At 32.6% G+C, this 27,011-nt stretch overlaps 1 protein-coding gene across 6 annotated transcripts in view; it reads right to left on the minus strand.

Annotated features, from left to right (window-relative positions):
- The window catches only part of LOC106878079 (uncharacterized), a 498,193-nt gene that overhangs the window by 55,104 nt on the left and 416,078 nt on the right, over positions 1 to 27,011 (minus strand). The window lies entirely within an intron of this gene.

Here is a 27,011-nt window from a genome sequence, read left to right on the forward strand (position 1 = left end):
TTATGAACTTTGCATGCGACGGTCAAATTACCTGCCTGACATATTGTGAGTTTACAACATATTACTAGTGTATTAAGTATAATAAAATTGCGAAATGTGTGTGAAATATATTTTGTCGTTAGGAAAGATTCACATAAGTTTTCTAGGTTGTCGTATAAATATAAAGTTTTATAAACAGTATTATATTCCGGCCCACTTGTAATCATCTCTTTTATTTTCATTTATTGTCTCCATATTGTTCATTACTTTGGAATTAGGATACAATGCATTTAATTTCTTTTTTCTTTTGTTGGTATCCTGCTTTCTTTTGTTCCAATTTGTAACGATAAACCGACATTTCTGTAGTCAAACATTTGATTTACAGCTAACATGAATTTGTAGCTTCATAAAATAATTTCAGAGGTTTCGGAAGGTAACGGAAGGGTTACGCAATAAGTGAAAGAATCTTATTACATAAATAATGTACTGAATGAAACAAGTTGAATGACATATAAACATACACAGAAATGCATACACACAAGTGCGCATATATATATATATATATATATATATATATATATATATATGTATATATACGCAAGCAAACAGAGTCATGTATATGCACACATATAGCCCTATACATATATACATCTTTATGTATATATATATAAGAATAGTTAACTATATATTCATAAGTATAGCAGCAGGCTATGGCTGCATGTGATAATATTCTAAAATAGGAATTTATCAATATGACAGAAAAGTTAAACAAAATAGTATGAAGCAAAACGCCGTAAAATAATCTATAGTTTGCATAATCCAGTCCATCTTGATTTCATTGTCTGCTTACTATAAATAAGTTAGAATCACAACATAAATTACAGAAAGTTCTGCAAAGAGGAAAAAATTAAAATCGAGACAAATATCAGATACGAATACCATTTATCCTTTCTTTCTTGATTTATTTCTTTGATTCTTGATTTATTTCTTTGATTCTTGATTTATTTCATTGATTCTTGATTTCTTTCGTCATAGCTTGAGGTGTTGTATTTCGCAATTGGTGTTTTTTTTTGTTTTGTTTAATGCATGTAATCATATTGTTGTAACTTTTACACATTTAGCATTGCTATTTTTTCTCCTACGAAGTTCTATTCTAAAAATAGTTAGCCAAACACTCAGTTTAAAATTTCCACAATATGATAAAAGATTAAATTATATATATACTTGTGTGTGTTTTATGACGATGTGTGTGTAAACGAGTGGATGCCTGTGCGTATGTGCGTCAGAGTGAGTGTGTGTAACTAAAACGCACATACACGTACATACATACAAACACTTCTTTATTACGCAGCAAGTAAAGCTATAAATAACAGATGCGAATATTTGGTTACAAAGCATTTGGAGTATGCGTGCTTCGTTGACAGTACGAACATTTAGAGAGGAAGTATGATGACACAACGAGTCAAAATGAATTTCTAGTGAGATATTATTTTTGTAATTAGCCTCCCTTAAAAAATCAGGTTTGATAAAGCTTCTGTTTGAAGAAACAATCGTATTTATATTGTACTAGTCGTTAATAATGTTGATGATGGGTGCCACAAAACTGCGGCTATGCAAGGCGGTGCTGTTGGTCAAAATAAGGATATAAATGGTGACACACGTATACGCACGCGAACGCACATACACGCGCACACACACACACACACACACACACACACACACACACACACACACACACACACACACACACACACACAGAGTCTATGAAGTGATAAAGCGAGTACGCGTAACTCTAGGCAATGGAGTAGCTTCACGGATGAGGATTAATTCCATCCGAAATCACAAATAATCTAGCACACTCGCTTGCTGTATGGAAGTTGTCTACCTTGTCAGTCAGCAGATAGTGTTCTACCAGTGGCTATATATATATATATATATATATATATATATATATATATATATATATATATATATATATATATATATATATATATATATAATATATTCTTTTGTTTTTGTGGAGAGTCATTTTCCAAAACAAAATGACTCTCCCCAGACACAAGAGAATATGCTTCAACACACGAACCCACATAAGGAATCTTGCAAACCAAATCCCAAAAGGAAATAAATGCACCATTTTGAACGTGGCCGTTGCCAGTACCCGCCTGACTGACCCTCGTGCCGGTGGCACGTAAAGGCATCCACTACACTCTCGGAGTGGTTCGCGTTAGGAAGGGCATCCAGCCGTAGAAACTCTGCCAATCCAGATTGGAGTCTGGTGTCGCCTCCTGGTCCACCAGTCCTCAGTCAAATCGTCCAGCCCATGCTAGCATGGAAAGCGGACGTTAAACGACGTTGATGATGATGATGATGATGATGATTATATATATATATATATATATATATATATACATATATACACACACACACATGAGTATCCATATGTATATATACATATATACATATATATATACATAAATATATATATGTATAAATATGTATATATATATATATATATATATATATATATATATATATATATATATATATATAATATACGTATGTATGTGCGTGTGTGAGAGAGTGCCTGTGTGCGCGCGTGTGTATGCTGTAACTATATATATATGTACGAATGATAGATTACACATATATATATGTGCACACAGACACACCCATATATATGTATATATATATATATATATATATATATATATATATATATATATATATATATATATATGCTTATTTATACGACGGGACCTTTTCAGTTTCGGACTACGAAACCCACTTTCATAGCTTTACTCCCCACAGAAGAGCGTGTTGGACATCGATCAAACTTCCCAAAACTACTAGTTTAAAATTTCCTAACAGAAATCCAATAATCTATTAACACCAGGAAAATTGAAACATCGTTTGTCATATGTTATGTGAATAACTAATTCATCCAGAAACAGTGTTTTGTGAAACCTGAAACTATATATTGGTATGACGTAATTATTGAGCAAGAAAACTTTCACGATCACACCTTTCCCATTCCAATCATTGAGATACATACATTAGAGAACCAAATTAAGTAACCAAATTAACAATCAGTTCTGTGTGAAGTATGGCAGATACGTAGAGAGTTATTGAAAACATAGACCTTAAGTAAATGAAAGCCAAAAATGTTGTAAATTTTGTGTATGGATAGATGAAAATGTCTGATGCTGCAGACGATATACACATATAATATATCTGAACGCTAAATAAGAATCATATCTTATCTGCAAATACGATGATAATTTTGTTCTTCCAGCCTGCCGTGATAGTGAAATGCAAACATTCCACTCACTATTAGAACTATATTATTTCTTCTTCCTTCATAATATTTCATTTATCGTTCTTATTAATTACTTGTGCTTTCTCTTTCTGTTCATTTTCTTTCTTTTGGAAGAATCTTCTTTAAACAAGTCTTTACTGAACTACGTATTGCTTTTTGTTTTATTGTCACTTCCAGGGAAACCATACTTCAGTTTAACTAATGCTTTACAAAGACACAAACTGCAGATAAATCAAGATGTTTCATTCTTTTCTAGTATATGGTATTTTACCTATTCATCCATTACAGGTTTCTACTGCATATGTTTGGTGTTACATTGCATCGGTACATCACCTTAACGCCGCTCATTAGTTTTCTTTAATCTATGCCTGTAACCGGCGAGGAACACTTAGTTAAATACTTGACGTAAATCATCCTAAATTCTGGATGAACACTTACAATATAAGGAAGTTATACCAAAGAATATGTTTCTTACGTTTGTGATCTGGTGTATTAATATCTTTTAATCTATTGCTTTGTTAATGCATTGTAGTAATAATAAATTCCGTGCTAAAAATACGCATGATTATATAATTTGAATATATGCTTACAAATTATATTACGTATTTGTCAATTATTATTGGTCGAAGATTTGAAATTATATTAATACCTTACAAATTCCCGGTAGGAAAACTTTAGAGACGGTATATACCACCATATTGATATTGAGTTTATCTAACGAATTAGCTATACTTTGATCTGAATCTACTAATGATTCTAAATTTAACTCTTTGACTATATTAATGAACTCCTTCCCTGTAAGAATTATTGTGTGCATATTGATTAGTTGCAAAATGTATAATGCAACATCACAGGAAGACCGACACTTTACAGAAGAATATTTTCAGAAGTGAGTCTAAGTAGTTTAATTCTAGCAAGTCACAAACCTCAGCCGACTTCATCGTATGATCTCGTGACTACATCAAATAATTTCGGGTTATTATATTTAATTCAAAGACAATTATAGTAATATAACAATGCTTTTCTCGCATGTATCAGTCAGAGCCGGAATCTCTAATTGGAATGAAATACACACAGACACATACAATGCGAGAGAGAGAGAGAGAGAGAGAGAAAGAGAAAGAGAGAGAGAGAGACAGAGGGGGAGAGAGATAGAGAGAAAGTTGGGAAAAGAAGAAAGAGAGGGATATACATATATATATATATATATATATATATATATATACATATATGATTATATATTGTACATATATTATATATTAATATATACATATATGATTATATTATGTATATATATATATTTCTTAATATATACACATATATACATATCATATACATACATTATATTATATGTATATATATATATATATATATATATATATATATATATATATATATATATATACATATATACGTATATATATAAATATATCATATATCATATATATGTATACACACACATACACCTCAAATACTACGTATGTCAGTGTAATTGTGTGTGATGGGTGTGATTGTGGGAGGATAATCACTTGTATATTCCTTCACTTTGAAGGTAGCTGCGTTACCCTTGACAATCTGAATGGCCACTTTAATAATGAATTTAAAATTGGCAGTGCTGCCAAAGAACTGTCCAGAAGTGGGATCTCTACGTGAGTGGGTTTTACATGGAACTTGCTGCGAGTTCGGAAATATCAGCAGATAAATTATTTTCTGCTTCTGGAGCCTATTTTTGATGCAGTATTTTTATGCTGAGTGTTAGCGCGTGCATGTATTTTTTTCTTCTTAACAGGTTGGAGGATTTCAGGAAGCATTGACCTTCAAGGATTTACTTTAATGCTGTTTGCTTTTAGTGAGTGGGTGACGTGTTTTTCATGTGTGAAATGTTTGTTCCTTTAAATAGTTAGAAAAATAATATCATACATAGACATCTATATTTCCAAAAACAGTTTTTAACAATGAGAATCAGTAATATATATATATAAAAAAAATTCCAAATAGGCATATTGAAGTATTGGACACTATGGAATATATAGCTGGAAATAGCAAGTACCAAAGCGTAAATCACTTTTGGAAAGATTGAATATGGTCATGGACTTAAAATTGCCAGATGCGTTTGGCATCAAATCGCTCATCAAGACGGCATAACATATAGCACCCAAACTTTCATTCCTTTCACATAATTTTCTACCGCTGCCACACTGACCTCCATTTTTCATAGCTTGCTAATTTCGTTCTCCTTCATCACCGACCACACATCTTGCTCATGTCCTCTCCCCTATTCAGTCCTTAATATTAGATTTATGATCCAATCCTTGTATTCCTCTCGGATTCTAATACTTAGGGTATTGCCTCCGAGCCTTTATTTTCCATACTCTTGTTCGCGAACACCATATGCAATGATCTCACGTTTTCAGACATCTTTGAATGCATTGGGCAAATCCCCATTCTTTAGATCAGTCCCTGAAGGAGATTTATTTCGAATAATAAACATATTTCACAGTATATATATATATATATATATATATATATATATATATATATATATATATATATATATATATATATATATACACACACACATATATATATATACACACACACACGCATATATATATACATATATATATATAAATTATATATATATATATATATATATATATATATATATATATATATATATATATATATATATATATATATATATATACACATTATATATATATATATATATATATATATATATACATACACATGTATATCTATATATTTCATAGAATTGTAATATACTTCTCAACTTTGGTAGGCCCTTCCTTAAGCTATCCTTCTTTTTGTAACCCAACTCTTGTCCTTCGTTTTAAACATACAATAACTATTACCATCATGAACATCATGCACGGTCTACTTATCACTGGATGATAACAATTTAATGTAAATACCTCTAGGCTGTCGTTTGACTTGCTAGAAACACCAGTGTAACGGTCTTATCATTTTTCATTTTAAACCTAAATAGATTCAGAATAGAAAGGACACAATACATATTGTAGAAAGAAAGACGCTATATCTGAAAAATCGAAATAGGTGTCGATGTGTAAAAAGAAGAAGAAAAAAATAATAAAGGAAGAAAAGAAACACTGAAATTATTTTGAGGATATATCTACTCGATGTACTCGAGCAGAGCCGACCTGGAGGTTCAAAGATAACAATTATACTGTCATTGTTATTCATCATCTATATAGCTGAAATCGATTTAGAGTTAATACTTCCTAAAACAAAATTTCTGTCGCTTCAGAATTTGCATCGGAATTTCCGTGAATAAAGTACTTATAGGTAAAGATGTAACAAAAATACACCCCATTAGTTGGATACCTTAACATCAAAGCTTGTTCTCCGTTATTGATTCTTTGCTTTACAACCTTATGTGTGTCATTTGAGAGATATAAAAATCAATTAAACATCAGCATTTATCTGATTGTTACTATAGCTTCGCGCGATAACACCTTTCCAGCCTTCAACGTAGCCGACTGGCGTTTCTATAGGAAGAACAATCGTAGTCAATTTTATTTCAAAGAGACCATAGCCGATAACCTAATTATATGCTATGAAACAGTCTCTGTAATTTTTTTTATTTCATTTCATTAGAAAAAAGAGGTGAAAAGTGTGTCAAATAAACATATAAGACACGTGGTGTTTCATATACGAAGTACACATGCAAATACGATATATTAACATTACACAATTTTACTTAATTTCCAAATTATTTATTATTAGTAAATTCAATAAAACAAATATAAGGTAAGACGTTTCTGACAGACTGTATACAATATATAAATATAAACAATATAAACAAGATAGTGTTTAATTTGACTTCAAGAGTAGGATACAACACAACGCGATGGAAGGAGATCAACACTATATATATTTGATATTTTGTTATCAACAAGATTGATTACGTGTCTTATAAAAATTAATAGTAGCTTATTTTAGGCCTCACTTGAGATGTTATCAGATATGTTCATGACGGCATTGGATTTAGATAATTTGTTAGAATTCAAATTTTACTAAATATAACTTTGAAGCAGTTTATGCGGTTACCTTATTTAAGATATATAACCGTATGTTAATACACGGTATTTGATATAATGGTGTAAATTAGATATTAACATAAATATATAGGTCTATATTTAAAGTGTTACCACACGTGTTGTAATTATGACACGTGTGATAATTACATGTCATAATTGCAAGGTTGTATAAACATCACATTTGATTTGTTACCATAAATATCGTGACATATATATATACATACCACACAGTTTATTATGACAAGATAATATTAACATAAATTCAAAACGGAATAATTTCATAGGGAAAATGCGCAATAATGAAAATATTTGTATTTACATATTCATAAACAAAATCGTGGATCGGGGATTATTTTAGAAGTTTCTAAATGCTTTTAGTTCCCATCTTGTCTCCTCAACGAAAATCATGAAAACTAAAATTGCAAGATATGTACTCATAACAAACTATGATGGCATTATTTAGTTTTATTTTTTCTGGTTATACACGCTGTTATCATCGTGCGTTTCATTTTTAGATAGAACATTAAAAGTCGATATTGATCAATTCTAGTAAAAACTAAACTTTTACGTACGAAAGAAACCACTTCATCGATTATCAATTCATACACCTATCAAAAGAGATGCTCACTTTTCCTTCCCTATTGGAGCACTATTATCCAAATGTAGCATACAGATTAATAACGGCTTTGCCTTTCACAAGATATTATTAACTAAGCCATATATTCCCTTCTCTCTTCAGCCTTTCCAGAAGAAAAATGCATAACAAAAACAAAAAAAATCTCACATTTGCTCTATTCACATTATATATATATATATATATATATATATATATATAATTTTTGACGCATTATATCAAATAAATAACAGGGAAATAAAACCATTTCGATTTAATGGACACTGTAGATTCAAATACAAAATAATAAACAGATTACATTTGTTTAAGATTGCGTGACACTCTTCATTCTCAAATGTCTATTAAAACGGTTCATGAAATGATATTTTTTGTTGGAAGGGAACAGATCATCGACATGAGATAAAGAATACTTAGCATTATCACAGCATAAATTACCATTAGGTAGTAATTACCTTCTCTGTATGGAAACTTAACGTCATTAATAACGAATATATACGCACGTTCCGGTTAGGGATGTAGCAAATATATTCAAATGAATCTTTACTTTATAAAAAACCTATTAGTGTTTCTCAATGCATTGTTCCACTACTGATAGACACTGTGGTTCACAACATTTATATTAGATTTATGGTTTTCCCCTGCTACAATTTGGACTACATATGTCATAGTATTGTTTTACGAGGGGCACATAGAAAAAATAGGAATTTTACAATGAGACCACTAGGGTCTTAATAAAACGAAATATACTTTGCTCGAACAAAAATTGGCAACCGCCCAAAATAGCAAAGCACAGCATTACAGCTAATGCCTTATATGTAGTATTAATCCAGTCCTTTAAAATATCGTATTCACTGAGGAACGACAAATCTCTAGTTGAATTTTACGATACCGGTCGTAAAACATCTGTACTTCCTAGCAAACCAGGGCAAGAAGCACGTTATGTACCTGAAGAACACATGCGTTTGAAATATTCTGCACGATTAGATACCATTCTGGCATCTGATTACGCTTAAAAGCAACGTAATTTGTTTTTACCACTACTTGTGAGAATATGATGCTATTGTCTCGTTAAATGCCTCTCATTGAAATTTGTGGCGTTAGCATACAATTCGTAACAATAAACTACATGTATTCTTTTCAACCCACAACGGCTAGATTGGGCAGCTATATAAGTAGAGTAATAAACAAGGAAGAAATGAGGAAAGGTTCTTACGGTGTAGAGAAGGAAGTAGCCTTTAGCTATTTCAGGGACAAGGGCCTATAATGATATGCTACTTGCCTCTAAAGTAATTTATTTCACATAAACAGGGAGTATTATCGTAGAATCCCTAATATAATACTTCTTACATACAATCAGGAATACTTTATGTATTACTAGAAGTACAATGAACATAATCGAATATCTAAAACATCGATGATATTACAAGTAAAGGTATGGAAAATCAATGAATCAACATCCGTTAGACCTTCCATTGACACACCATAATATCAAAAATAATTAATATCATATAATTTCTGGTCAAAAGGTATACTCAAATACAATTCACACCCGGCCCATCATTCATTATATAAACCAAAGAAAATTGTCTTCCAGTCTTTAAAACATACTTCATTATATGTAAGATCAGTAACTAGGTATCAATTTAGGGATACTACTATTTGCATATAAAATAACTCTCATAACGTTTGAATTAGTTGTCTATAAAAACAAAAAAATATTATTCACAATCCATAACTTCAAGCACATGTCATCAACTTTATTCATCATAATCCACTTCACGAAACCTAAAATTGATTTTTCAATCCATAATTCTGAAAAATGACATTAAATTTACGTCAAAATATAAACATTGTTTTCAATCTGAATACACTAGTATTTAAAAATTAACATTTAGATATTGAACATTACGATTAAAATAGGAGCAAATAAAAATAATCTATCTCCCGCCGAACGGAAGAGCTTGCTGGACATTGATCAGTATAAACATTGACATTTGACTTTCAGATTAGACATTCAAATATTAAAGTTTTATCTAAAATCTTCTCATTCCAAGATACGCCATACTGTTCGTAGGCAATTCATCAGTATTTTTACTTACAAAATTTTGTATAAATATATATCAAGTTTTACTGAGCTAGTCAGTGATATTAATTAACATCCACACACTCATAAACACACGAACATAAACATACACAGGCACAGACGCTTATATGAGTGAAGTAAATAACAAACGAGGAAAACGGAATACAATATAACTTGACGTTAATTTTACGCTTAAAAAAAAGGAGGACGTTTAGTGTTTCATATTTGAGGCGTTCAGCAGAAGAAAAACCAGTGGAGAATGAGATCGAGCGAACAAGAAGGAAAGTATCGAAAACAGTATTTTAATTTTAAAAAGTCCAAAATTATGTGAGGCCCATGCCAACTCCGTTTTAAAAAGTAACTCGCATGTGTAAGAGGAAGAACATAGATTCCGCTTTAGATAATAAATGGAATTTATTGGTTTCTTTCTCTTTCTTCCTTTCGTATATATATATATATATATATATATATATATATATATATATATATATATACATATACGGGTATAGCTTGTTAGCCTGTACTTTAAGTGTTCATGTAACCTCGAGCAGGTTACCTTCACTGCCGTCTCAAATTTTACCCATCGGAACAAGGTAAATGTGACGAATTATGGAATCGAGTCTACTACTGTATGGGTGCGAACGTAATATTCTACCCACTACACGTGTATACACACACACACATACACACACGCACACACACACACACATATATACATATACATATATATATATATATATATATATATATATATATATATATACAGAGAGAGAGAGAGAGAGAGAGAGAGAGAGAGAGAGAGAGAGAGAGAGAGAGAGAGGGTCTGCCCAAAACATGTATACACACTTCAGGAAAAAAAAATCTGTATAAATATCTTAATTCACTGCTATCGCAATTTGATAAAACATCGAAAGAGTTATCTATATTTACAGAGGTACATATACAAATTCGATATGTATGCAGAATTTTCCTTTCCTGATGTGTTTATACATCTTTTGGGCGGGCTAATACATACATATATATACACACGCGTACACGTATGGAAACTGGTATTTTTAAGCTTCGTGTAACATACGAATATTTCCCCAATTTTATTCTCCCCCATGTGCAAGTCAACTGAACAAGTTGAGCGATCCGATAGGCACGATACTTCCATATTCTTAACAAAAGTCATAATACAATGTTTCTTTCCAGCCTTTATACAACTATCCATGCATATTATGGGTAAGCAATTTGATTAAGTCGTGCAGTGAGTGTATACCCGAAATCATGAGGTTTCCAAGTGAGCGACTTAATTATCTAGCTTCGATAAGTATATTTCAATGTAGATGAAAACAATTTTTACTCATAATGTGATGTACGGACAAGAAGATTAATATTAAAGTTTATCTAAGAGATTTCCCCTGGCATTACACACAATCTCCGTACCCTGTACGATATTCCATTTTCTTTGCAGTATGAGTGATTCTATTCTCTTTCCAGAAGTTAACACACTCTAAAAGAAACTACTCAAAATTAAACTACAAAATCATTGTTTGCTTTGGTAGGGATTCTACAAATATACGAAGGCATAGTATTTACACAATCTTACATTCTAACTTTCCCCCTCTCTCTCTCCTTCCGTTTCTCTCTGCGTCTCTTTTCTTCCCCCTCCTTCTCTGCGCTTCCTTCTACCGTACACAAAAGTAAATTAGCAGAAGAGTGTAAAGATGATAAAACAAACCTAAGTCAATAAGTTCCATCCGTTTTAGTGGTGTAGTCCAGATTACATGAGATCATGGATGACATATTATTGTCTGTTAAAGCTAGTCTACTGGGATTTGCGTGATTCTAATCGTTTTAAAATGAATGGCATACCGTACAATGTAAAATTGCATGCTAAAGACAAGATAATCTGCAGAAGTTTATTGACTTCTATTACTAAATTCAAATAAAGTCAGTGAGCTGAAAGAACCGTCGACATGTCGAGCAAAATGCTCAACGGCATGTCACCAGTCATTAAATTATGTGTTCAAATTCTGCCGAAGCCAACTTTGCCTTTCATGCTTGATATAATTGGTACTTCTTTCCGGGAAATTGGTGGCCTTATGCCAAGATTTGAAAGCATTATTAATTTCAAATAAAAGTCACGGTTGACATGTTCATTAGCATGCCGGCAAAATGCTTCGAGGCATTTCGGTCATCGTTATATTCGAAGTTAAACTTACTCTTCATCCTGACGCGGTCGATAAAATGAGTACTAACTGAGCTCTGGGGTTGATGTAATTGAGTTTACCCTTCCTAACAGTATTCCCAGTCTTGTATCTATAGTAGAAAGGATTATTAAAATTCAAATAATTATCCATGAACTTTGAAATTGTTTGCTTACATTAAAGATTATTTATATTTTCTTTCATCTTGTATAGCCTCCACTTCATTCTTTTCTTATATTAGTTTTACTTCAGTTTTACAAAACCACATTTGAAGTGGATTCTAAATTAATATATTTCATAAAATCAAAATGTTTTTTTTGTATTTTATAGTAAATAGGATACGCTTTGTTCATAAATGGTTAAGTAAATAATATATTACTTCTAATATTATATAACATATTATTTCCAAAATAGGTGCAACGTAAGGTGTCGAGCTGGGTATTATGTCTGTCTTCACATTCTGCCTGTGTTCAAATTCCACCGGCCTTTATTTTGCCTTTCATCTTTTCGGGGTCGATAAAACTACTTGGCCTTATACCAATATCTGAAATCAATATTAGTCCAATGTGTTACTCTTGTTGAACTTTTTTATTGGTCGCTTGAATAACTTCATTTATTTAATATTTGCTTAAGAGATTAAAGCGGCGAGCTGGCAGAGTCGTTACCACGCCGGGCAAAATGCTTCGCGGCATTTCGTCTATCTTTACGTTCTGAGTTAATTTTCAGCCAAGGTCAACTTTGCCGTTCATCCTTCGGGGTCGATAAAATAAGTACCAGTTGAGCACCCGGCGCCGATGTTATCGACTGTATCTCTCCTCATAAATTGCTGACCTTTTTCCAAAATGTTAAACGAATATTTGCTTGGCAGAGGGCATTAATTCTAGGTATTGATATTAGAGATAACAATCTTAACAGACATTTGATTTACATAACTTGACGCATTTCAAACCTGGTGTGACAATATGCCAAGAAATAGTATAAAGGAAAAGCTAATTCGAAGACTACAGATCTAAGACCAGAAAAGGAAAACCAGAAAAACAAGAAAAAACAAATCCAAGACCAGAAAAGGGAAAACTAATTTGAAGACTACAGATCCAAGCCTTCGCTGGAAGTGTAAAAGTCTGTAAAACTTGCTAGAAGTTAATCGTTTAAGTCTATATGCGCACGTCTAGAATGCAATTATATACATAAGGATACATGTATAAAACACAACATGCAAATCTGTACATGCATTAAATCCAAATACTGCACACATACACACATAAATGCAAAAATGCCCTGTTGATATTTCGCTGTTGTCAAGAAATCTTGAGATACAACTAAAAAATGACATAGATACATGTATAGTTAATGCATGCATACATTCATACATTCATACACCCACCCATCCATACATACATTACACACACACACACACACACACACACACACACACACACACACACACATATATATATATATATATATATATATATATATATATATATATATATATATATACATACATATATGTGGTATTGTGGTCCAAAAGAAGAGGTAAAATTAAGAAGTATATATTTCTTGTATCTAGCTGCAATCTACAGATCTACAACATATGTACCACGAAGGTCGACAATTTGTCGAGCTGCACTTATCATACTAAAATCTTTATTTATACAACATGCTTCTCTTGCAATATTCAGTCTCCACCAAATTACAGTCACTTATTTATAATACGTGCCGGCAGAATAAAGCAGTGACTAACTTGTTGTCAACATGTAACCAGCAACGCTATTGCTTCTCAACAACTACAATTTGAAATATAATCAATAGTGTTAGCATAATGCATACCTTGCTCATTATATCTTAATGCGTTTGAATTAGTCTGAATACCGATAACATGCATAAAGATATTTGTGTAGATAAACTAATTTGACTTCATATATTAATGACCAAAATGTTGTTTAGTTTATGGCAGTCAATATTCTTGTGTAATGAATTTTAATAATGCTGCTCACCTTTAATGTCACTTTGTGTATGTAAAGTGTATATAATTATAAGATGAAATTAAAACCAGTTCTAAAGAATGTTTCATAATACTATGTAAAGAGTGGTAAAATAAAATCAAAATAAAAAGATAATAGGCTTATCAGATATATTAACTGAATTTCCTAGAAACTGTTAATGAAACATAAACTAAATTAAGTAGGTACTGTTCACAAAAGCATTAATAAAATTGGTATTAGAGACTGTAAAATGGCAATAGTATAATAAACCCTAAGCGAACAGCATGAACAAAGGAAATACAAAAAGAATATTTTAGTCGAAAAACGTCAGCAACATAGCAACGGTAACGGCATATATATAAGCAGCAAACGTTATTAATTGCCATGGAAAAAATATCAAAAATAAAAAAAATTAAATAAAATATTTTAACGAAAACTTATAAGATGCATGTGAGTTACATATGAAATTTACACACATATATTTATAAACCTAAACCATTAAGATGGTTTGCATGTAAATCTATTACTGTATAAAAGTTACTAATGCATTAATATAAACAGTTACTAATGCATTAAACAAAAAAATTAAATAAAAATAAAGTGTAGACATTAGAAAATTAAAGTGTAGATTTATTTTCAGATTTAGTGTTTGTTTCTGAATAAATAACGACAACGGATTTTTAAATCAAAATATGTTACTTTACATATTTGTTCTCCTTGTAATTATTTTATCGAAAAAAAAATCAATTTTTTTAAAAACAAGACAATACCGTCTGTATGGGAGTGGTTATGATAAGTTACATTTGGTTGCGTGTTATTACGATGTTTCTTTCTGCGAGTTCGATCCCACAGAGCCGTGAAATCTTTGATGCACTTCTCCGCAGTGTGCTTTTGATGAATGCCTTCCGAGTAAAATTGCTGTAGAGAGAGAGAGAGAGAGAGAGAGAGAGAGAGAGTGTGTGTGTGTGAATCCCCATCGATATACCTTAAATGTTGACGCCTGCCCATATTTAACGGAAATACTACGTTGGAAGCGTTTAGTCAGGTTTCCATTGTAAGACAACCCGCCTCCTTCCCTTCCACCGGTTATTCTGTATCTTCTAGTCAGGAGGGAGGTGTTGCCCACGATCCTTGATATAACATCCAAGTCTGAATAGATCCAGAATTTCCTCAAACAGGATACTTAGCTTGAACACTCACAGCAGCGTTGTCTCCATTGAAAGCGTCGAAGATGCCAAATAGTGGTATATGACCGAGTGATGGATTAAATACACTATCTATGTAGGATATTGTAGAATTTGAACTAAGAATGTAAAGAACTGTAACAAATACTACGGCACTTCCAGTCCAACTCACGTACAGGGCCGACAATCCACAACCGACATCAGTATTTCTTTATCGAAACACCACCCGCCCACAGTATGATAGGCAAAGCTGCGCTCAGCGGGATTTGGATTCAGAGCCGAGAGAGTCGGAACCAAGTTCACTATCTTGAACACGTTAAAGAAATTTGCACGTTTGTTCTTCCTCTTTTGATTACTCAACTACAAATTAGAAATTAACAATCCATACATATTTCCTGGATAGTAAGACAAGTCCAAATGTTAATGTTAAACTCGATACGGATTACATTAAGAGTACAGTTAGGTAAATACAAACGCAGAGAGAGAAGAGACAATGGGGACTTTAAAAAGTGTAGACAAGGACTAGATGTGAATTTGGTGTGAAATCTACTAATTTAAAAATATCAAATACCTTCTAGACAATCGAACCTAAGAACACTTTTATCACCTCATAAAATTGATGGCATTGATTGTATTTTCTTGTGAAGTAGAGCGCTGGCGATTGCTACACATTGCAATGACACCGAATCGGTGATGGGTGTGGGAGCGGCTGACGGTGATTCAGCAGTGTACGTTTTACTGAACTATGGTGAATTATTCAACATTAGTATAATCTTCTACATTTTATATCATCGACGACACACTTCACTTCTGAAACAAACAAAATATCTTACGTCTGATCTATTATTTAAACAAAGTACAAGAAACATAAAAAGAAAATAAATCAAGAAAGAAATGGCGACTGATCTTTCGACAGCCATACACCAATATTTCTATAGAATTGCTTAGATCAACAAAAACATTACCATTGACGCGATTGTCATCCTAACCACCCCACCATCAAAGGCGCCATCATCAGCATCGTAATCATTAGCAGAATCAAGATCACCATTATCATCATGTTCGTCCTCTTCGTCAACGTCATCGGCATCGTCGTCGAAGTTGTCGACATCGATGTCATCAACAAGCTGAAGTACTAACATTAATGCCAATATCTTCATCAATAACGTTAGTCATTAGTATAATTGGACTTATTGATTGGTTTGCATTGACATGAATCAGGAAATACAAACAAAATAGAGAGAAAAAGGTAGGAAGTTAGTCTGTCGCAAAAAAAGAAAATTAGCAGTACTAATGAGGAACGACTTGTCGCAGGAGAGTAAAAATATTTCCCTCATTACACGATTGTATCCCTATTACTTTGATATTCAACTCATTTTCCTGTATATTATTCTTTTTGTTTTCTCTATTGTTAATCTATATATATATATTTTGCGATGATATATATACTTTTTAAAGGGATGTTAGCATCCAAGTCCTCCGGTTTTTATCCAGTGTATCAGTGAAGTACTAAATAGACGATTACTTCCCATAGAGGCAAATGGTTATATCAACATTTGTGTATAAGAAAAGAAATGGAGAAATCAACGGATAGACATCAATTTATTACTAGAACTCCAAATTAGTAAATTTTTCTTTTTGCTATGTGAAGATATAATCTGGGAAACATTAGCCGAGACAGAAAATTCAACTCGGACATAACTGGGGTAAATTATGTGATAATACTTTTCTTAGTAAAGTGTTTTGAAAATAGGTTATAAAGAGACTTAATTTAGTCATAATTTGTTTAGCGAATGGAACAATTAACGATGTAATAGTATGCTCATTATAAGTTTCACTGCAATTATATAATTGCAAATGAATCTTATTTATATATGGGGTAACTTACTTAATTTTATGTTTTTTTAATTATTACTGTTAATTCCATTCCTACTATTTCTTTTCCTATACATAAATGCTATATATATATATATATATATATATATATATATATATATATATATATATATATATATATATACACGGTGGTTTTCTTTTACTTTCCGTCTACCAAATCCACTCACCAGCCTCTGGTCGGCACGTGGCTATAGTAGAAATCATTTACCCAGGATGCGACGCAGTGAGACTGAAACTTCTTACCACATAGCCACTCCTGTGCCTGTATACACACACACACACACACACACACACGTATATACATGTGTACCTTTATATATATATTTATATATATATATATATATATATATATATATATATGTGTGTGTGTGTGTGTGTGTGTGTGTGTGTGTGTGTGTGTGTGTGTGTGAGAGAGAGAGAAAGAGCGCGAGAGAGAGAGAGTTTGTGAGTATGTGTGTGTGCGCGTACACCTTGATGTCCAACAAAGTGCGAAAGTAGTCTTACAACGCAGAATACTGCGTTATCTACCTAGAGGGAGCCTCTCATATGGACCGGAGCTGCATAAAGGCACTCGTAATTATACCATTGACAAATAAGGACCGTCTTCGGTGGTCGTTGAATCTGCCAGACCACATGATTTCACCCTAACAGTCTCTCCTCAGTGACCTTTTACATTCGGAGTTCAATTTTTCCCGATACTCTGATGTTTCTGCAAACAGCTTCACGTCTTCATAGATGCAAGATATAAATGTTTCTAATTTTGACAAAATTGAGTATTTTTTGAAGAAAATGGATTAGGCGATAACATTAGTCTCAGTTCTAGACTTGTACGTTATTTTATCCACACCGTAGAGGTGAATGACTGTAGTAATTTCACACTAAATATTGTATGGAAGCAAATCCTGCAACGCAACTTTTCAATGCTCAAACGAATTTTCGAATTCGCCGCATTGCGAAGTGATCGTCAAAGAGATTGCTAGATGCAGGACCAGTATGCCACAGATCCATATGCTTCATGAAATTCTTGAAATTTATTCACACGATATATAAGGTACATATTCGTAAACGTTAATATTAGCAAGCTGTTTCCCTGTCGTAATTCTTGTTATTGTGAGCCCGAGATCCAGTCAAGAACATGATCTATGATAAATGGAATCCAAGCTATGTCCGAACTTGCATATATCAAGAACTACCATTGACGTGTTTCTTGCTTTCGAGGCGATAATGTTGTGCGATTGAAGTAGGTTGCCAATAACCAGAATTTACACAAAAATCAAGTGATTTGTTCATCGTTCATGTTTTGTGTCTCTTCTTATTACAGCATCATTGTTCTGGTTGTTTCTTAGATGAATCCATATATCACTCAGCAAGCTTATAAACAAAGGCACTTCAACCATGACATTATAGGATACAGTATCTAATATCGCTTCCGAATTTTTAGGGCCTTGTTCGTTCAATTTTCCATTAGTTGTGTTTATGATGTCTATGTTTTTTACTATTTAGTTAAATATTCACTCAATCGCAAAGTGAATATAAAGCGTGTCCGATAGATTGGTTCATAATTTATGCGACTGGCATGATTTGCAAGCAGCATGCATAATTTACATAATTATTGGTGCTTGCATAATTTATGTGACTTGCATACATGGACACTTGTAATAGCTTTGTAATGTGAGAATTTAATGAAAATCTGATGAACATAAAAGTCAACTAATTAGCTTGTTTGAAACATTGCATTCCGTTGCTTGTTCTCACGCTCTGCACTCTTATTTCAAATCCACTCAAGTTAACTTTGAATATAATCACTTTCGAATCGATAGGACAAATCACTACTGGTCGATAGATTATCGGATCTGTCATAGGGTAAGTTAAGGTTTGAGATCTGTTAGAGGGTGGGTGAGCTGCCTTCTTGTATATCTTCCAGTTTCTTACATTCACTCGGCATACGCCTGCGACAACACAGGAGCGTAGCTATGTTGCTCCAATATGACGGTTTCTTCTTCAGATAAACATCGATGACGTGAGTGGGGGAGGAAGAATTGTATGCACAGAATACTGTAAGCCTCCTTTCGCAAAATTCTTTCTCAGTGTCACAAAGTACCCTGAGTTCAAGTTTTGTCGAGGTTGACTGTTTTTTATCCAATAAAGATCGACAAAAAAAAAAAACAAAAAACAACAACTCGCTACAGTGACAAATATTGGCTGCATTTTATATATTTTTACTCGGTATCGTGTTGTAAGTACATCATCAACTGGTTCATTCTATCTCTACATTCTTATCATGCACTACTGTTTCCGAGGGTGAGCTTGTCCGCATATGCATATCACGGCTTTCCATCTTCTTGATCCAAACATACTCATAATATATTACATAAGTTGTAGGTTGTTTCGTACAGATCGTACAAAAATAATGTATATGTAATGGTTAATAGAAAACACAGCAGTGTAAATATATATTAAAAAAAATATGGAAGAAATAATGGAAGCGAAGAAACACGAAAAAATGAATAAAACTGTAAAGAATATGGAAACAAAATGTATTGAGTATATAAAAATACCAAAATAGGTATAAAATGCTACATGTCTATTATTTTTGTTTATAGTTTCTATATGAAAAAGTATGAATATATTTGTAGTGTTAATGTTGCATAAAGTAGAAGGAACTAAAAGCGTAAAAAAAAAGAAGAAAAAAAGAGAATTGAAAATACTATTTTTTCTACTTAACTAAAACGTACTATTGTTTTTCCTGTTGTTTCTAAGCAATTTTTAATTCCTATTCACAGTTATGGCATTAGAAAAAATGGAAAGCGAGTGGGAAATAAGCAATATATAGAATTTATTGTGGTGCGTATTTTTGTCTTTATTTAAAACAAAAACTAGAAACAGATATTTATTTACAATATGTATTGTTTCTAAATGAGAGAGAGATATAATTTTATCTTCTGCAATTTGTTGCTCATAAAAAGTAAATTATGTATATATTTTATGTATTTTGTTAGCATTTATTTTTATCTTATAATTTCTTGTGTATTAAATATACGGATTATGAATGTGTTGTCTGTATCTGACACACAGTGCCGGTGTTTTAGTGAAATAAGATATTTCAGTTGTGGCCATACATTCTATGAACCGAAACTGGTAACTTATAACTAATACTTAGTACGATGGTTAATAAGAACTAGATTTACATGTGAAATGCTTTAATCAACGCCATTCTGTACCTTGCCTAAACAAAGACATTCAATTCAAATGAATATGTAACATAGGCAACTTTTCTCTGTGAGAGTAAAACGGCCAAAGCAGCTGCTTGCGTGTTCGTTATAGAAATCACTTTGCTGTTTTGAACATTTCAGAAATGAGTCTATGTATGAGAAAGACTGTGAAAATCTGTTATACGACTACTTATAGACAAGGTCTTACAGTTCGGCAAATGGATATAATCGGTTATAGCAAGATTGGAATCTGATCGTGACAAAAACTTGATTAAAATATAATAAAACATTATTAATAATATATATATATATGCAATGCCCTAAGAATCCAGTCGCTCCTCTGCTCTTTGTAATTTCTCGCATTCCAATAAGGCATGATATTACGATGGTGGGAGCCATTAATTTCATTTAACTCGTACTGGGCATATAATTAATTTATCGACTAAAAAATGAATATATTGATGCATACATTCATATATATATATATATATATATATTTACATACATATATACATACATACACACATACACACACATACATACATACGTGCATACATACAAACATACATACATTTGTTGGCACTCCGTCGCTTACGACGTCGAGGGTTCCAGTTGATCTGATCAGCGGAACAGCCTGCTCGTGAAATTAACGTGCAAGTGGCTGAGCACTCCACAGACACGTGTACCCTTAACGTAGTTCTCGGGGATATTCAGCGTGACACAGTGTGACAAGGCTGACCCTTTGAATTACAGGCACAACAGAAACAGGAAGTAAGAGTGAGAGAAAGTTGTGGTGAAAGAGTACAGCAGGGTTCGCCACCATCCCCTGCCGGAGCTTCGTGGAGCTTTAGGTGATTTCGCTCAATAAACACTCACAACGCCCGGTCTGGGAATCGAAACCGCGATCCTATGACCGCGAGTCCGCTGCCCTAACCACTGGGCCATTGCGCCTCCACATACATACATACATACATACATACATGCATATAGGTATGCATATATTTCTTTTATTCCTTTTTACTGCATCAAACAATAAATCAAAACCATATTCATTACTAATGTATGTATCTATGCGTACTAATTTTTATGAGATGGATTTATGTTGATCGACGTTATGCATAATTGTATGAATGTTTGGAAATCAGGTGGGATCTGTAGAGTGATCCTGATAAAACGCACTTTCTTGTTCTCTTGTGTAATCCCGGCTTTTTTTTAAAGAAATACAGAGGACACCATAATTGAACAAAAGACCTTGTTAATCTATGCATCAAATACAGTTCGATGCATGTCGATAGTGGACAAAACATTCCGATATTGTGACATGTCCTACACAATTTGCTCAACGGCAGACTATTTTCAAGTGGAGAAAAAGTACACCGAACGTTCATGGCGCATTCGTAATGTTATGTAAAGTAAACATGATGTTCTTTTGAAACCATTCTGTTACCCGGCATCAAACATGCATACATACATACATTCATACATACACACACATCCCCCACCACACACACACACACACACGCACACACACACACACACATACACACACACACACACACACACACACACACACACACACACACACACACACATATATATATATATATATATATATATATATATATACATATAAATATATACACATCTGTATGTATATGTACGATGTATGAAGGGGTTATCTAAGATTTTTGATTTGGATGTTTCTAGGTGGCCTCTAAACAAATTCGAAGGCTTTAAAGTTTGCTTTCGTTTGAATCCGTTGATGTCTGTGTATATACATGCTTGTACCCATGAGTAGTTGCATGGTGATATTTCGTTAATATAGTAGTTTCATTGCTTCAAATGTTTTACAATTCAGTACACAAGTGTGTATATATGTATGTATATATGTATGTATCTGTGTATGTTCGTATGTATGTATTCATCAAATAACGTTTCTTGATTTTTAATCATGTTGGATGCCATTCAGAAAAATTTAGTTGGAACTTCTACACAATTGGAATGGTCCGTAGCGAATCGCTTGTTCTAGTGTTTATCAAGGATAGGAGCTGAATAATGATTTATAAAGGCCTGCTCCTAATGCAAATGATCTCATTAATTATCTTCGATGCAGGATGTGTAGGGTGCTATCAAGTATTCAGCTGGATAACATCGTGGCATTTTGCTATTAAATTAATGCATTAATTAATATTATACGCAAGTGAGTACAATGTATTCGGTCCGGCAGCTATAAATTGAGAAATGAATCCGCTCAAGTCATCATCGTTTTACACACTCGAAAGAATAATCACAATACATTGGTTAAAGTAGTCTAGGTTATATATCAATCTTGAAAAAAATGGAAATGCCTGATGGCCATGGTTAGAAACTCTCTGAGCGAACACGGGTCTGATCGAATTCTGTTTCATGTTAGTCAAACTGAGAATAAATAGGCGACTCTATCGATGCCAAACTAACTCAATTACAACTCAGTCTTCTCTAAGTAGTCGAGACCACTGACGGGGATTAATCCCATAACACTAGAGTATAGTTGTTTTGAAATTGTATTGTTTCATGTTGGACCCAGCAGAAATTAATTCTGTAAAGTATATGTCGTCAGCTGATAACATATAACATAAGTAATATTACATAATTCAATGTCTTTCATGTATGACACCACTGATTAGTATTACATATCTGATTCAGTATAAAGAATAGGTACTTGTCAGAGAAGAAAACAGTAAACAATTTCGTAGTTTTTGTTTTGTTTTGTTGTTTTACTACTCTTCCAATGTAAAAATCAAAGCTATATGTGTTCTGGTTCTTTATGTTCTGAGTTCAAATCTCGTCCAGGCATCTTAATCTTTCAGTCCACAAAACTAATGAAATAAAGTACCAATCAGTAACCGAGTTGATAAAACCACTGTTCCTTTCTATTGATTTAGAAGTGTTTTATTATGTAAGACTTCATTAATTTAACAACAGAAAAAAATAACCTTTGTTTAGTTTTCCTTTAACAATGAATCCTAATAAATAAATATATGAACAAATAAATAAAACTGAATAGTTTAAAAGGAGATAAGGTATTCATCACGAAATGAGTTGGAATGAATGTACGCTTAAAAGGGATAAAGTTTATTAACGAGGGAAGCTGATAAAGTTATAGCATAAAACATGACCGCCAAATTAGAATCGATTGTGAAGATAGTCATTAACACAATACTACAGCACATGAAACGATATTGATAATAAAGAAATATTTAAGATATTTTTTTATTCATTATTACATAAAACACCTCTTTTATATCATGTTCTTTTTCAAATTCTGTGCATGCATGTATGACAGCATGTATCTCGCTTTATGACACTATTATCATATATCGGTCTCTTGAATGAATCACTCTTCCTTTCTTCAATGTGTCTGTTTTGCTCTCCGTCAACATTTCTGTGCTTGAGTTTTTTTTCTCCATTGCTCGCTTTCTTCCTTTCTTCGTTTGCTTCATTTTTGCTCCTTTCTTTATTTCTCAATTTTCGCAAAATACATCCATCTTTCTATCCGTTTAAATATATTCATCGCTCCCAGCGCCGTATTCCATTCTTTCTAATTCCGATAAATATATATATATTTTTTTCCTCCCCTACACAATACTTCATCAAGCGATTCTTTCTAACTCTCTCTCTTATGAGAATTTAATGATATTTAGATTATGCCATCACGAAATGATTCATTAAATTAACATTATTCGAATTCTATTCTGCTGATATATTATAGCCGAATGGATAAAAAAGTTTACACCAAAACGACAAAGAGACTGATTCAATCCACCAGCATAGCATCTTAGATGAGTGCATTTTACCATACCCTCGAATCGCATAAAACCGTGTGACCTGAAATGAATAACCGAGATCTATGCTGAAGCCCATCTGATGATTTGGATTGTACCTATTTATTATATTCATGTTACACATATCTGTGGAATGCCCTCCCTCTTATATGCTCAATCAATGAGCTGTAATTTAACTGAACGCCAACTGAATCTACATTGCCGAGTCCATTGACATTTTGTCATACATCTTACTAGCATCTGATTCCTTCTTTTAATACACAACAAACTTGCATTATATGTTTCTCTTCTCTCTCTCTCTCTCTCTCTCTCTCCCTCTCTCTCTCTCTCTCTCATTCCCTCTCTACATCGCTGTAATATTACAATTACAGGAAAATATATTTAGATATTTTCAGATATCAGTCGCTGGCTATCTTCTTTTCACTCATAAATACATATCCTCAGACAGTCTAATAAGTCTCTTCCATAAATATAGAAATATACTGTTATATAATTAACTATTTATCTACAAGGCCGCTACACACGACTTGATGCCGGAGAGTGGTCGTTACATACCGTAAAATACCAATAGTATTAATGATGACACATATCCTAGCCTGTCAGCCAGACAGCCAAAGAAACATCATGAGTTTATTAACAAAACCGAAGTCAGTTACAGCTGTGCAAATTATGTGTGTAGGATAATTATGAACAAACACCCAATGAGTAACAAAAATATCCACGAGACACGGATGTACTTTGCGAGACAAGTGCAACGGTTTGCTTAACAGAAAAAATTGCTTAAGCAAATAAGCTGATATAGAACTTAAGCTGCATGCAAATCAGGCAACAAAACTGGTATTTGCGATGATAACTGCTTCAAAATGCTTTCGCCATTTATATCGCCAGTAGTGTAAAACTATGAAACATATCTATAAGATATATGTAGTTATAATCTAGAATGAATATCTTTATCATAAGCTAAAATAGAGTGGAAATGTTTTCAGGCTTTAAGCCACATAGATTTTAATATGTGTATGTGTGTGCCTGTGTTGTGTGTGCGTGTCTGTGTTGTTTGTGCGTGTATGCGTGTATGTGCGCGTGTGTATTTCTGCATGACATATATTTATCCATACTAAGTACTTTAATAAAATATTTATTTCATTAAATCCAAAACACATGTCGGTAGTCGATTGCAGATAGTTCCAAGAGCACCAATTACTATTGGTATCACGTCTACTCTCCTTATTGACAACGACCTTCATATTTCACTCTTCAATTTGTCATAGTTGATTTCCCCTTGTTATTTCAGCACAGCAGGATAAGAAAAAGATAATCAAATTCTTCAATAATAGTGATACAAAATACTATTATCTTGTGAATGGATGTACATATACAAATGTGTATTCTCAATGTTTATCTAAAACTGTAAATTTCCCCAGTCAGATATACAAATAGTGTTTAAATTCAGACGAGTTTTTCATAAGAAAGTACCGGTAATATCCTTTCCCGTGGCCAAATTATCTAACTCTGATAACTTAATTTATAGCTACTTCCAATGTACAAATAAATCATTTAAACTCATTTAAAAATATTTACTCAACAAATATTTTATGCCCGTGGTGTCAATAATTACGAAAACCATTCATTACTAACAGTTATTTTTAATGGCTATACTTCATAATTTCTATAACGTTCATTGTTGTTTATTTCTCTTGTAATCTTGGAATAGTTTTCATAACTGGATCGGACTGTAGAGACGAGAGAACACTTTTCTCTTCTTTAGCAATGCTATTCACATCTAGGAATTTTAAAGGAATATAAATAGACTCTAGTAATTAACTGGCACGTAATTGTTCCCAGCTTTTGAGAATAGATTTTATTAAGGGTATGTTTGAGGCGTGAACTCTGAAAGATGCAACGCCATGAGAAAAGATATTTGGATAGCACTTACTTTAAACGTCTGAGGATAACTAAGAAGTTTTATTATTATTATTGTTCAGTAGTTTTATTTTTATAACGTGCTTTCACTTCACTACCGAGCGCAGCTCTGTGCGCCTTGGGTATGTGCTGTGGTTTGCTGTGGTGCTCTTATGGTTACTGTATTGAAAGTGTTTTTGCGTAGGATGTGTGCTGTGCCTAGTAGTGCAATTTTCTGTATGTTATATATATTTGTAAGTCCTGGTGTTTTTGTTATGTATTTGTCTGAATATTTTTTATTATACCTAAGGCACCTACTATAATAGGAATTGTTTCTGTTTTTAGATTATTATTATTATTATTATTATTATTATTATTATTATTATTATTATTATTATTATTATTGTCTTTGTTGTTGTTTTTGCTGTTAATGTTTTCAATTTGGGAGGTGTAGATTATTTTGAAGCCATTAAAGAATGATGTAATTAAGCAGCTGCTATGCAGAATAAATAGTACAGCATATTAATCTGTCACTTTATATAAATACCCTAAATTTTCTTCAGTAATATTACCTCTGGTTTATCAAATATTTACTGTGCAGATTGGTTTATATGTAGTTAGATTAGTATTGTTTAATTTATTTAGGGTTTGTAATGTTTAATGTAGTGACCCAAAAAATATTGAATTATATAATGTTACACTCTTAATCAAGTTGAAATAAA

The sequence above is a fragment of the Octopus bimaculoides genome, chromosome 9, assembly GCF_046866305.1.
Source record: "Octopus bimaculoides isolate indiv1 chromosome 9, ASM4686630v1, whole genome shotgun sequence".
NCBI classification, from domain to species: Eukaryota; Metazoa; Mollusca; class Cephalopoda; order Octopoda; family Octopodidae; genus Octopus; species Octopus bimaculoides.